The sequence below is a fragment of the Cupressus sempervirens genome, chromosome 1 (assembly GCF_028749045.1).
Source record: "Cupressus sempervirens isolate cs-2001-9-10 chromosome 1, ASM2874904v1, whole genome shotgun sequence".
NCBI lineage: Eukaryota > Viridiplantae > Streptophyta > Pinopsida > Cupressales > Cupressaceae > Cupressus > Cupressus sempervirens.
Window position 1 is genome coordinate 755118595 of NC_143118.1, and position 12485 is coordinate 755131079.

Genomic DNA, 12485 nt, shown 5'->3' on the forward strand with positions numbered 1-12485 from the left:
CAAGCTAAGGAGGTGGTTGCTCGGTTTGAAACTAGTTCGGTTGATCGAGATAAGGACAAGATGAGGAAGGCATTCCGTAGATGTTTGTGGAGCTGGAGTGTATCGATCTGGAAGAGAGTTGTTTGGCCGGTTAAGAGACTTGTTTGAAAGAGAAGATGGCATAGCAAGGTCAAGGTGGAAGAGTTTGGTTTTGTTGATTAGTTTGTGGAGCCTAATACAGAACCTACAGAGCAACTAGAGGTTGTTGTTGAGGATATTCCTAACCTTGTTGATGCTGGGATGGACATTGGGTTTCATGATCAGTCGGTTGGGTCTGACATGGAAATTGCAGAGCACTTGGTCATGGATGATCGAGTTGCTGTTGGTAGTGACTTGTATGTTGCAGAGCACTTGGTCGTGGATGATCTGGTTGTTGTTGGTGGTGACTTGTTTGTTGCAGAGCATCTTGTTGTGAGCAATGAGATTGCTGGTGTTGTGAGTTTGGCATATGTTGCTGAGGAATTATACAATGTTACTGATATGGAGTTTGTTGTTGTCGGTGTGGATTTACTAGTTGCTGATGTGGATGAGGGTTTGTTGATGAAGCATTATGTTCATTTTGTTCCTGGGAGTGAGCATGCTGATTGGATGGTTGAGATTCTGGTGTTTGACAGAGTGATGCAGATGTGGACAATGTACAAATTGGTTTTCTTGTCCTTGTTGCAGTGGAAGCCTTTGGTGAAGATGAAGACGGTTCTGGATTTTTTTCATTGGGCATCAAAGTGTGGGACAAACTTCTTTTTCGCACCTTGGGAGTTTGATGTAGGAGCATCCCAGGGTAGTTGGATATCTTGCATGATTAAGGGATTTTGGTGGGGTTGACTAGACATTTGGGTCTTGGGTAGTTAATTTTGATGTATTTAATTATTATTGTAAGCATTTAAAGGCATTTGGTATTTAATTCCTATTGGAGGCCAAGTTGTGGCTCTTCAAGTAATTAATGTAAGGGATCTTTAATTTGTAGCTTATTGGGCGGACTTGTGGCTTAGTTGGGTATAAGTAGGGGTTGTGGTGGAGTCTTTAGTCATTATTCATTCATTCAGAGGAGTGAGTGTGGAGAGTAGCTGAAGAGCGAGTTTTTCCTGAGACTGTGGACTGAGCGCCAAATGTGAGGTAGTTTACAGCAGGATTGTGATTAATCATCTAGCTTGGAGAAGAACATGGAAGATGGAGTAGTTGAGTGAGAGAAGATTTCAAGTGTGTGGACAGAGCGCCGAATGTGAGGCATTTTACACTTGGATAAAGTTTGAGAAGAGCTAGTAGTTGTGGCTGGGAAAACAAAGAGATTGCTTGGTGGGCTTGCGAGCACAAGTTGAGATCTTCCTTGGAGGTTTCCACTAGAGTGTGGATCTGGACTAGCTAGGGTTTGGATTGGATCTTGAGGGATCTTGCAGAACTGTTATTGTAATTGCTTTGTGTTTGGCCGTAACCGAGAAGGCCTTATAGCCTGGCACATTGCATGTAACAATTATTTTATGAATAAAGAGTTGTGATTTGGTATCAAATCTTGTGTTGTTATTGTTTTTTCGCTGTGTGGTTATTTGCTAGGGGCTAGGACATCTCCTTTGGGGTTTCTCCTACCTTGCACTCCGTTAGATACACGCATGCACATACACAAATATATAGGTGCAATTCTTTGATATTATTAGAGTGTCATGGTGGCATCAAATATATATATGTGTGTGTGTGTACATATATGTAAAACTCATAGTGTTGATCACTTCCACAGGCTCAAATAAGGAGAGGTAATAGTTCTTTTCATGATATTAAGTGTTTAATATTCGTTTTGCCTTCATCAAAGTTGACCAAATAGCTAATGACTTGTCCAAGGTATACTTTGTTGCCTAGTCGATAAATCCTTAATCAAAGTAGTTTAGAGCCCATACTTGGTGATCTGACGATGGACTAAATTGGTGACCCATTCATCTGCTTCTGCAACCAAAATGCATATTCCACAATAATAACATGTTAATATACATTAAGATATCAACAAATAAAATAACTGATAACTGTCACACTGGCTAACCACCACTAACCTTTATCTTAAAATATAAGCATTCATTTTCAGTTGAAATACCAATCATCAATTAACAAGTCATTTACACATGAAATAAAAATGATTAACTAACAAGTCATTTCTACGTGAAATAACAGTTATTAACTAACAAGTCATTTATACATGAATCAAAATGGTTAATCATAACTTCCTTTTCACAAGATCATGATATCCAAGAGTTTCTAACCCACCCTTGCAATAGCTATAATTTTTTTTTTAAAAGATAAAAAATTTGGGACGTAACAAAACTGCTGAATTTTTGCTTTGCACTAGTTGATTTCTGTACATTGCTAAGAATCAGAATGACCTCCAATGTGTATATGGTCGAAGAGCCATGTCTCTGCGCAAAACATATGGTCTCGTGTAGAGTCATGTCTTGACATGAGATATGATTCGATACTTTATGTTTAACAATAACAACTGTTTATTAATATATCACAACAAGATTAACTAAAAAGGTTGGCTGGCAATTTTGACTTGGAAAATAATGTCAGATTTTGATCTCAATCTCGAAAATGGATCTAAAATGTTGAAATTAGTGAGGTGTGAATTTCATGTCAATCAAAGGAAGTTGAAAATTAGGTCAAATTTGTATATAAGGGGCCGAAGGGGTCGTTTTCAAATCATTTGCACATTTGTCTTTTTGTGAGTTAAGAGCTATTTGAGAGCCAACATGGCAATTCTTAAACGATTTGAGCATTCTAGAAGGTACAACTTGAGATTACGATGCATCGGTAGGTAGTCAAAACCGACTCAAATTTCATTGAAATTGTAGACTTTTTCATCTTTTAGGGAGTCAATCTGTAGTTTATCGCACAATATTTTATTGTATTACGTGCAGTAGATAGTTGTGTCACATGATACAAAATGTGCTTTAGTTGTATCGCATGGCCTTATTGGTTCATGTCATTCCAACTGGACCCTTGTGTCGCATTTAGTGTTGCGATATACCGCATAAAAAGCTTGTATCTTGTCCCATTGAATCTTGTGCCATAAAATACAGCCCAATCAGTGGTTGTATTGCACCATTGTTGAGCAAGTTGTATGTTTCCATTCATAATTAGATTTATTTTCCATTTGATAGTTTTTGTTTTGCAAATATGTTATAATGATGTCTTGGTGCATTGTGGATCGATATTTGATGCATTTGTACTCATTACATCTAGGTGTGTTGTCTAGACCTACATATCCATTGTCCTTATCCTTCCAGTCTTAGATTGGTTCGACACCTTGATGATAATGATCGGAGTGCGATCGATACTTTAGGCCTCAGGGAGCTACTATAGCTTCTGAACATCTGTGTGAACTATGGATTACTGACCCCCTTAGTAGAGCTGTTTCATTTTGAGCATAACACTTTCCATTTGTTAACAACTGAGATCATCTTCACGTAAAAGGACGTGTACAGGATCCTGCGCATACCATGCCTTAGTGATCAGGTGAGCATTGTTTTTAGGTGCAGTATTAGTTTATTGTTCGGTATCATGTAGCATGCTAATTATGTTCTTTGTTCTTGTACGTATACTTTGATAAGACTGTTGCTGAGGGCATACAAACTATGCACGAGATTTTCGATGATGATGTCATTCTTGAGAGGCACATCACGTGGGATTACACGATTCGCCAGTAATGAGTGTAGTGTGGGCATTAGGTATGCCCTATATTTACGGATATGTAGGTTACCTTCACCAACTCTAATTGGAGAAAACTTTCTATTGATGTCGCACATCAGATGATCTTATCGTGGTGATTTGGCGTCCATACGTATAGATATAGATATGGAGATGAACTTAGATGGTGCTCTCATACATGTTAAGCAGTAGGCCACTATTAGGGAGGCATTCAAGCCTTGTAGAGCGGTTTTGCTTTACCCAAGTATGGCAGCAATCCAGGCATCGGCAAGGAGTTAGCACAAAGTATGCAGGCTATACCAAATATTCAGATGAGGTCTTAGGGTGGGCCATATACAGTCATTTGTAGATGGTTTACTAGAGATGCAAGCAGTGCAACTAATGCAGTAGGACTACCTACCAGATGTTTAAAATGTCATGATGAACACAAAGTGCAAGAGATATTTGCAGGCGCATCCATTTCCCAGATTTATAAATCCTACAGAGTGGGTGCCCCGGCCCAAGGATGTGGATGATGGTGGTGCAAGAGGCGAAGGTGGAGGTGGAGGGCCGAGATCGGGGGGACAATTGGGGTCAACAAAAGTAGTGCTTAGGTGGTAGGCCAACAACAACAGTGTGGTGAGATGGTAACTAGATACAAACCAACAGTCTCCTAGGATGCATCCAAGGCCAGTAGAGCTAAGAACAATTGGGTAAAGAGGAAAGATATACTACAAGAAATAAAGCTATTAATCAATGTCTTTTATTATATGAACATAATAAGAAAGAAAATGCTTAAGGCCAAATAAGCTCATGGTTGTCCAAGATATAGTTGTTTGTCAAGCCGAGCGGTGGTGATCGGGCTGATTAATGCCCATCTAAAACCTTGGCCAAGGTAGATTAGAGACATGCTTGCCACAAAATGATCACTAGAGGTCAGGAGTGTTAGCTGATAGAGGGAAGGTTGACAAAGGAATTCCTTAGCCTTGTATGTTGCTTAGTCGACACTCTAATACTGGTAGGCTCAGGATGGTAGGACTATGGCGACCCAAGCTTAACCCGGGGTAGGGAGGGCCTTTCTCGTTAGAAATTGTGTAGGGATATGTTAAGGTCCATGGTTGGGAGGTTAAGCCCATGTCAATGCTTCTCCTCTTCACCAGAGACCGAGGCTTGCACAATTGTCGATAGTGATTTCAGTTCATGTATGAGTTCTAAATCTTTTACTTTCATGTACCTTTATTTTCTTTACTTTGAAATGAATAGATATATATGTAGTTAGCTCAACTGAAATCATAGAATTCAGTTATGGAAGTTAATTCAGTTGTTTTCATATGAAATGGATGTAGTCGCTATTTAATGTAGTTTCCACATATTGTTTCCAAATACTTATGTCATTCTGTTATGATATTTGGTTACAGTTTTAGAATATGTTCTTTATAGTCAGTTTAGTAAAAATGGTATGTTATAAGTTCCTCATAGACATATTTCAGCAACATTACGTATCTCAGATTGATATCGATATTGAGATTATAACTTATCGATATAAGTTTATATTAAAATGATATTACTATATATTCAAGTTTATTATTGTGATAATGTGATCAACAAAGGACATTGAACAGTGTATTGTTTGATCTGCAATAAATAAGCATATACATCTGCAAAGCATTGATTAAAATTAAAATTTGTACAACATATAAATCTGATCAAAACTTAACCAGGTGGACCACAGGACAAAATTGCAGATTAATGTGTAATTTACAGAATGTGTAGAATATGCATATGAAACCCTAGATTGGAATGCAAATGCACATTCAAGATAAGTGAACGATTTTACAATGTAAATGTAATGCATGGAAGAAGATCTATATAGTTGTATCTTTGTAGCAAGGTTGCCAGTTGGAACTTCCCTGTCTGGTCTTTGTACAGGACAGGTATTTGTTTATGTGGCTGTTAGAGAGGCCTGAAAAATGTGCTATAGACTCCATGTCCATATTGTGCTCTTTCCATGTGGATAGGAGTGCCCCAGGTGTTGAACCTGTATGACCTTTATTTGTCCACCCATGTCATGCACAACATTATGTGGACCAACAATGTTCCACAAAGATATGCACAACTGTGCTTGGAGTATTGTGTGCAGAATTGCATTTTGTTCTAGGACTATGTGGGGCCTGCTAAATGGAGATAAGTGCACAGGCTGCACAAATGTATGAGACTGAGGCAATATGCATGGGTGTGGATGGATACTTAAAAATTGACTTTTGGCACTGGCACACTCCCCAATAAAATTACACAGCCTACATCATTTTGTACCTTGGGCAGTGTTGAATTGATCAAAGTACCATGCATTGAACTTCACCATGATTAATTAGCCTGTGGGTTTACATAATTTATAATACTTCTAATTATTACCTGATATAGTTTTAAAACATTTTTAAGGATTACAATCGACAACATTTACATCGTAAATATTACACTAGTTTGAAGAAAATGTACTAATGCATCTATTGCAGTCAGTAGTAACAGTGCATGATGTAGGTAAGAAACTTTTAATTAATGTTTCAGTTACATTGGGAAACCATTACAAACAAGTTAAGATGAGTCTCTTTGAGGAATGTGATGCATATGTTTCCATAAACAAGGATTTCACTGAAAAAACAATTTTTTTATTTCTACTATCTAGAATGTCATACAAAGTTATAAACAGATGTCCTCACTTCATGTTTTGGTTTATGCATTCAATAAATTGATTTGTGTTCTTTATTTAGCAGGTTTTCCAGTCGTTTTTGGCAAAAGGTCCTTTTCAATTAAATGAGATTGAGTATTCAATTTGCTTGGGTTTGGTTACCAGGGTACATGGAATTGATAAAGCTCAGGAATATTTTGAGACAATACCACTAAAAATGAGAGGAAACAGAGTGTATAGAATTCTCTTATCACACTGTACATTCATGGGTAATATTGAAAAAATTGAAGAGATTTTTAAAAAAATGAGAGATGCAGGGCTTTCCCCTAATGTGACAGACTATAACAAAATACTGTTCAAGCTTGTAAACAGTGAAAAGTTTTTAAGTATATTAGAAATGATGGAGCATGAAAATGTGAAACCTAATGCATTCACATACAAAATTATGATAGATTGGAAGGGCCAAGCAGGCGATATTGTTGGAATGGAGCAGATTGTCAATAAAATGAAAGAAGACGGCATAGAAACTAACTATATGATACTGTCAACACTAGCAAAACATTATGCCCATGTCGGAAATATGATAAATGTGGAGTCATTAATTAAAGAGTTGGAAAATAATTATATGAATGAGCGTCATGCTCTGAAAATTCTTCTTCCTTTGTACGCAGTTGTTGGTAAGGATAATGAAATTGAAAAGGTTTGGAATATTTTTGAAACTTCACACAAAATTTATACGTATGAACTTGTTGCTGGGATACAGGCCTGGGGAAAGCTGGGCAACATTGAAAAAGCAGAAATCATATTTGAGAAATCATTAAGTTCTAGGAAGAAAGGATTACCCAGAGTCTACAATGCTCTTCTTGATGTTTATGTCAACAATAATATGTCAATCAAAGGAGTGGAATTGGTAAAACAAATGCTTAGCAAAGGAATTACAGTTGATCCTGGTACTTGTGATTCACTTGTTAAACTCTTTGTGAAATCAGGTGATACAGAAAAGGCAGGTGCTTTTTTGATTAAAGTTTGTACAAGGAATCAAGTAAAGCCACACTATAGGTCATTCAGTATGGTCTTAGAGAAGTATGCTGAAAGAGGGGATATTGCAAATGCTGAGAAAATATTTGATTGTTTGACTAGTATTGGATATAATTACCAGTTACAATCATTTGAGTTTCTTTTGCAAGCTTACATAAAGGCACAAATTCCTGCTTATGGCTTCAAGGAAAGAATGTTGGCAGCCAAGCTTTATCCCTCTAGAGTGATTGACAATCTTTTACAGAAGGTGGAGGCATTAAAAGAGAATGGCTTTAAGAATTATATATCTGATAAAGTTGACTGAACCTCTGGCAGCATCTCCAAACATGTTTTGCTAAGCAATCAAAGTGCCCAAATTAGTTGTGTATCAGATTAATGCTTGGATTTTTAGCCACATGCTGTGCTTTTTGGTACTTGTTCACCTTGTTGAATTAATAGAGGCTAGTCTATTTCACACGTCTCTTGTAGTTAGAACATATTTAGATGGTGACGCTGAACATTTTCTGCAATTAAGGCCACAATGAATTTATTTGCAGGCCTGTCCCCTACCCTCCAAATGTCATGAGCAGTTTGTGTCTAATCTGAATGTAATGTGTAATTGCTTTTCTTTTGATTATTTTTGCAAGATATTTGTACCTTTTGTGGCAGTGTAAGAGGTGTAGTTGATACCAGTTTATCTGATTTTGTGGATATGCAGCTTCTCCAGTGTTGCTCAGTTCATGATTTGTGCTACTGCTTGTTTATGTTGTAAAATAATTGTAAATGTAGAAATGGATATGCTACCTTTCTGATGTTGCACAGGTTGTGCTAAATGCTCACTTATTATTTCTATTAGATGTAAATGTGCAAACAAGTTTCTACCTTCTATTCTTTGTATCCTTGTCATTCGTTATCCTCTTTCACATGCTGTTCTCAGTGAGGAACTACCGGTCTTTGCAACATCCACACATCTACATTAATGATCATACGAATTCTGTGTTTACTTTAGGTTGAAGAAGAAAGTGGCTCTATTTCAAGCGGTATTAGGTTAATTCATATACACTCGAATGATATACTGATGTTCTTGAAAGTATTGTGCGGATCCTTATAACAAGAAATTTTTTTTAGTACACTGTTATATCGGCATTTTGGTGTGCTTTAATGTGAAGTTGCCTTTTACTGACTATTAACAGTGAATAAGTTAAGTCACATACTGAAAAGAACCAATAAAAGCTAGAAAAGTTTCCATGCATGCATTACTGTGTGATGCATTACACTGTAGCTTTACAGATTTGCCGATATTTGCTAGATTTGTTGGATGGTTTTGCCTTATCTGATATTTTGAAGTGATTGTTGGTTATTAAGGTATCTTAACCTTAGCTATTCCTGACATTGTATTTATTTATTTAATGTCTTAAATGTAATTTCTTGCTCATCATGTTTTTTCATTTTGTGTGACATGCAAGGCAAGTTGTCTTCACATTGGTTGGTGACGATGACAAGTATGTTTTTGTCCTTTTTAGGCAAGTAGGCATCCTACTTTTGTAGAGATATTTTGCCATGTGTTGGAATCTTAGAAACACGTGTAACTCATTTTTGTATGACAAATTCTTGTGATAGGTTATTACAAATCCCTTTGACAGGTTCGACAAGTGTTAGAAGGCATATTGGGTATGATGAATTGTAAGACAAACAATTAATTAAGGTTATTTATGATGGATTCTGTTGCCGTTGTATATATAATAAGATTACTGCAAAACATTTTCTTTAAAAACTATAGTGCAACATAAGATGGAATTATTGATATGTTGTATTCCTGAATGACACACTCAACCTGCGAAGGGCAAGAGGATTTAAGTGTAATAGTACTGCCAATACTAACAATTTATTAGAGAACACTATAAAACAACCAATCGCAAGAAGATTTCAACATTTTTAAAAAATTTTAATTATTTCATTTTATTGTGCAGATTTTGAGAAATATTTTTAAATATGTTAAAAATCAAATTTAATCATTATATACACGCACACTCTTTTGCAATGTAAAGTGGTTCAAATATGCTGGTCAACCTATTGTAATAATCTGGACTGGCAAGGTACCCTCCCAAGTGATGTTAAGTGTTTTTCATGGTTTAGTCAAAACTTCATAGTGGATCACTATTGTGTTGTTAGATATGGTGACATTAACCTTGCAATCCAAAGCCATTCATATATGTCCATGTTTGTTGGAAAGCTTTCCCTAAGACATGAGAAAATACTAAATATTTCTACTTTAATGCCATTTGTAATTGCCTTTTCAAGAAATGATCATGAAGGGATGATAAAGATAAATCAACATGGACAACATACACTCTTTTCTATGTCTATATTGAAACATGAAGATTCATGCACATCGAGACTCAGTTTGAGAGGACACAAAGGTGTCCATTTAGGGATTCAAAGAACACTAGAAGTTATATAGATCAGTTAGAATGTCTGAAGTCATGGCGCCCAAAAAGCAAAGGCTTGATAAGATAAGATAAATCTATTAATGTCCAACAAAAGATCACCAAGGGTCTAAGGGACTAAAAGCATACAAGCAAGGAAGCAACAAACTACAAGACACCAAACGAGATCAAAATAAATAAAACAAAGGGGCCAACAAGGAGGCAAGAACTAGGGACCCTTCTTCTGCTGAAAGAACTCCAACACCAAATGAGATGAATCTTGGCATGAAGAACCTCTGGTTTGTCGCTGTGACTTGCCGGAGTGGTGCTGCTGAAGAGTGAGTAGTAGTAGTACTAAACTTGGTCCGGGGTCTCATAGATCGAGAGTGGCCAGCTACAAGGTTATTTTTGGCACTAGAGGTCCGCTTCACCCCCCTCGTCAGAGACAAGGGGGAGATAAAGAAGGTGGTGATGAGGGGCTGATCCGTGACCTTATAGGGAGTCAAGCGCTGCAAAGTGGAGTCTCGAAGCTGCATCACCTCCCTAAGATAGAGCGCCAGGCATCTTTGATCTGTATACATGAAGAAAGCTGTGAGGGAACTACACTCTCTAAATAGGGAATAAAACCTTCCTCTGATCTCATAGTATGACAGGCAGTGGAAGATGAAATGGGTCTCTGTCTCAACCTCAGACAAGGAGCATAAATGATAAATCCGGTCTTCTTTGCACATATGATGACCAGTCTATATCCGTAATTGGTGGGAGCCAACTCTGAAAGATCCAAGGGAGATGTGTAAGGCATGACACCAGCGCCGTGATAAGTAACTAGGTTGTGTAATAACCCCATTAGTAATAAGCAAGAAGTGCTTAACATAAAAGGCCATCTTAGGACACGACCCCTCGGTCGAGTTACTCCAGGTCATGGTCATGTACTGTCTATAAATATCTGTCCTAACATGTCCGTTCAACTCCTGTGGTGATGGGAGGAGATAGGCAGGAGCATCCATTGAAAACTGAAAGGGAGGGAGGTGGTCAATATCAATCCCAATAGAGCTCAACAAAGAGGTCACTTGAGCATATCGACATCGACCCTTAGGGGAGGGATCTGAGGCACCAACAACAACAAAGGAGCAATAGGCCAAGTAAGAATATCAGTGACGTCTAGTCGCAGAGTTCGCAAAGCCACAAAGACGGTGAAGAAACCAAACCGAATAAAAAATGGCAGTAAGTCTGAAAGGATGAGCTCCGAACTCTGCCAAAATAATGTCATGGGGGATGATTCTATGGCATCTAATAATGTGTCTGAGAAGCAAAGTCTAAACACGCTCAATAGAGGCCCAGTCAGAGTCAAGAAGAGACAATCTCCAAACCACTGAAACATAAAGCATCATCAGTCTAGCCAAGGAGTCCAAAAAGGACAACTTGGACATCATGTCCTAGAAGTGGTGTCTGAAGCATTGTCTCTGTAACATAGCAAGGGAGCACATCCCCTTGTTAACTTTGGGCTGGATGGCCGCTCTCATATTGAAGCGATGTCCCAAAAACTTGACACCGAGATGTGTAAGAAGATGAGATCCCAATCTCTTGTCGGTGAAAATAAGTGTAGATTAGAGCTCTTCAGATAGTTGAATACCATAACCCAAGTCTTACTTAGGCTCACAATCAACTGTCATATGTCACAAAAGGAGCCTAGGCCATTAAGGAGCCTTTGAAGACTCTCGAGAGAAGATGCTAAATGGACCACATCGTCAGCATATAGGAGAATGGAGATCAATACTTGGTGTAAGTAGCAACCATCACATGGGAGCGAAGACTTTCTAAGGAAGGTCCCAAGCTCATCAATATAAATGCCAAACCGTGTGGGGAAAGAGGGCAACCCTGTTTCACCCCAATAGTGAGGAGTTTTATTATTTTATTATGGCTATTATGGCTATTGGCAATTCGTTGTCTAGGGTGGGATTATTTGCAAGTGTTTGTGGCCTTTGGTTTTGGGAAAATAGTAGTTTTTCTCGTCCCATTTTGCTATAAATTATAGTAAAGGCATAGTTGTTTCATCATTGTTTCTATTATGTTCCCAAGTATTTCCAAGATCATTTGGAGAAGTGAAATGTATTAGTATTTTTTATATTAAAGCAACCAAGAAACAAGGGGGTTGACCCCTTACACAAGAAAGGCCCAATGATGAATGATACTTTCCTTAGCCTACCTAATGAAATAGACTCCACTATGGCACCACTTAAAATTGTGATCGTAGTGCTAAGAAAGTGGGCAGCATTAGCAAAATCTTAATGTAGAGAAGCAACAAAAGTAGAGGGAGCAACGAGGTCTCCTTGGCTAGAGTGTGTCACTCCAATAGGATTGGGGGTTAGCAACAAGAGAAAGACTTGAAGCATCAACATGAGTCTAACCTTGGTTTGCAGTAGGGGCATAAGATACACCATAGGGGTGTGTTCTTCGTTAGTAGCCTATGAATCCTCAAAGGACTCAGAAAGAAAGTCAACAACACAAAATCTCAAATAATCAATACACACAACCTTCCACCAAGTGGCAACACCTTTGTGGCGAAGAAGAGCATACGAAGTAGCCATGTGGCCAGTAGAGGAGTGTTGTCAATGAAAGGGGAGACCCTCATAATTGTTAGAGTAATTATT

At 37.9% G+C, this 12485-nt stretch overlaps 1 pseudogene across 1 annotated transcript in view; it reads left to right on the forward strand.

Moving 5' to 3' along the window:
- The window catches only part of LOC149580098 (pentatricopeptide repeat-containing protein At1g80270, mitochondrial-like), a 75093-nt pseudogene extending 67039 nt beyond the window's left edge, over window positions 1-8054 (forward strand). Inside the window, exon 4 of the transcript XR_016353150.1 lies at window positions 6477-8054. The product of XR_016353150.1 is annotated as a pentatricopeptide repeat-containing protein At1g80270, mitochondrial-like (transcript). The remainder of the gene's footprint in view (window positions 1-6476) is intronic.
- The last annotated feature ends 4431 nt before the right edge of the window (window positions 8055-12485 follow it).